At 36.5% G+C, this 2,854-nt stretch overlaps 1 protein-coding gene across 1 annotated transcript in view; it reads left to right on the top strand.

Moving 5' to 3' along the window:
* RAB6A (RAB6A, member RAS oncogene family) overlaps positions 1 to 2,854 on the top strand; it is a 67,900-nt gene that overhangs the window by 22,756 nt on the left and 42,290 nt on the right. The window lies entirely within an intron of this gene.

Genomic DNA, 2,854 nt, shown 5'->3' with positions numbered 1-2,854 from the left:
ACCCTCAAGCACTGCGCCACCAGGGAAGCCCACCACATCTTCTTTATCCATTCATCTGTCAATGGACATTTAGGTTGCTTCCATGTCTTGGCTAGTGCTGCACTGAACATTGGGATGCATGTATCTTTTTTAATTAGTCCAACTCGTCATTTTATCCTTAAGATACATTCATAGATGAATGTTAACTTTTTGTAGGAATAAAATAAAAGCCCTGCTGCTATCTAAAATACTTCTAGAAATACAGTCTTAGGCTGAAAGTAATTTATCTTATTTATTTATTTTTTGTCACCCTGCATGGCTTGCGGGAATCTCAGTTCCCTGAACAGGGATTGAACCTGGGCCATGGCAGCGAAAGCCTGGAATCCTAACCACTAGCCCACCAGGGAGCTTGGCTGAAAGTAGTTTTGAGAGGTAATTTAGTTTTTCTCTCCTCCAGGCAGAACCACACCTGATACTGAATTCATAAGTTCATAATGTAACCAGGAAAGAAAAGTTCTGCAAAACTGGTTTACATGAGCAAAATCTCAGAGGCTCCAAGGAACCTGTTATGCTTGAAGAATAACCAATAGCTTTCCATCGTTGTCAGATGGTATTTGTGTTTGGCAAGGTTAGGAGATAAGACTAGAAAGGCTCAGCTCAAGTTTGAATGCCTGCTAAGGATCTTTAGCTTATGGAGACTGGGGAGCCTTGGAATGTTTATAAATTGTTGAAACATACCTCTGGCAGTATAGAGGATGGACACTTTGTTTGCACAGTGCTTTATTCTCTTGTTCACCCTCTTTCAGTGGTTGTAAACTACTTTGCATTCAAGGCCTTACTTACATTTGTTTTTCATTCTCATCCTCTAACCTCCTTGTTTCCTAGCACTTGGAAGTTTTGGAATGAAGTGAGAAATAGTAGCCATCCAAGCATTAATATATTTGTTTATGTTTTATTAATCTTTGATAAGAGTAGCCAGTGGGTCATTACCTTTATGTGAATATCTTTTCTGTCTTCACGTTTTGTGTAGTCAAATATTTTTTGTTTTTACTTTGGATGTCTCCATTTCATCATCCTGGAAACTCATATCATATAGGTCTAATGCCTTTAACATAAGTATTATTATAAAGAAATAAAGCATATTTATTAAAAAAGCAACTTTTGAGCCATAGATGTGAAATTTACTTACTCAGCAAATATTTTATACAACCAAATTCATTCTCCCCATTTTTGAATGTAATTGTACGAGTGTAGTTGTAGTTCTCTTCTTTTTTTTTTATCATCTTTATTGGAGTATGATTGCTTTACAATGATGTGTTTCTGCTTTATAACAAAGTGAATCAGCTCTACATGTACATATATCCCCATATCTTCTTCGTCTTGCATCTCCCTCCCATCCTCCCTTTCCCACTCCTCTAGGTAGTCACAAAGCACCGGGCTGATCTCCTGTGCTATGTGGCTGCTTCCCACTAGCTATCTGTTTTACATTTGGTAGTGTATATATGTCCATGTCACTCTCACTTCATCCCAGTTTACCCTTCCCCCTCCGTGTGTCATCAGGTCCATTCTCTACGTCTGCTTCTTTATTTCTGTCCTACCCCTAGGTTCCTCAGAACCTTTTTTTTTTTTTTTTAGATTCCATATATATGTGTTAGCATACGGTATTTGTTTTTTCTCTTTCTGACTTACTTCACTCTGTATGACAGACTCTAGGTCCATCCACCTCACTACAAATAACTCAATCTCATTTCTTTTTATGGCTGAGTAATATTCCATTTCTTCCTTTTTTTTAAGCTTTAGGAAAAATGAAATCTTTATTCAATTTAGGTCTTTAGAGAAAGGCTACTAGCTCTATGGAACTTCAGTGTTGTTGACTAGGTTTGCTGCATTGGAGTAGTGTTAGCTTGGTTTAATTGATTTTCTGTTTTGCTGTAGAATTGTATCACCTAGATGAGACATCTTGGCTGTGATATTGCAGTGAGTTTTGCTTGCAGCTGAGCTTTTTTGCTGTGGTCCCTAGGTACCTTTTTCAGGTGTCTTCATTACCATGATGGACTACAGATAGTGTTGTTTTTGTGTGTTTGCTTGTTGTATTTTTATGCTTAACTCCTAACTAAAATCATAGCATCTGATTTAAGGTACTGTTACTATCATAGCACATTAATCTTTTATAATGGCTTATTTTTGTGGGGAAAAATTAGAATATATAAATATCTTGTTGTCTGTTTCAGTATTATCTGACCAATATAACTGACCAGATTATGAAGCAGTTCATAAATGTTCATTTATATAGGTTGTAGAATAATTGAGACTTCTCCTTTTATGCAAACATTAGTCTTATAGTCTTTGAATCCTAAGTATTCTTGAAGAGTATATTATGTGAGGAATTACTTTACCACTTACAGAAGTTATCTCTTAAATTAGTATACCTTTGTCTTCTAGAAGCCCAATAATTAGTTCCTCTAATCTTTAATAATCAGCCCCTTTTTTAGTTACCTTTGGTGCTCCAGTATTAAAATTATTATACATGGTAAAATTTACCATTTTAACTTATTTCTATGTACAGTTCAGTGGCATTAAGTATTTCACATTGTACAATAATCACCACAATGGATTTTATTTATCTATCTGTCTATCTATTTATTTATTTATGACTGTGTTGGGTCTTCGTTGATGTGCGCGGGCTTTCTCTACTTGTGGCGAGTGGGGGTTACTCTTCATTGTGGTGCGCAGGCTTCTCATTGCAGTGGCTTCTGTTGTTGTGGAGCACGGGCTCTAGGCGTCCCTTTCATTGGCAGGAAGATTCGTAACCACTGAGTCACCAGGGAAATCCACTATAGATTTTTTTTTTTTTTTTTTTTTTTGCGGTACGCGG

The sequence above is a fragment of the Lipotes vexillifer genome, unplaced genomic scaffold, assembly GCF_000442215.2.
Source record: "Lipotes vexillifer unplaced genomic scaffold, Lipotes_vexillifer_v1.1 scaffold640, whole genome shotgun sequence".
In the NCBI taxonomy this organism is placed as follows: Eukaryota; Metazoa; Chordata; class Mammalia; order Artiodactyla; family Lipotidae; genus Lipotes; species Lipotes vexillifer.
This window is presented reverse-complemented; position numbering and strand designations above follow the sequence as displayed.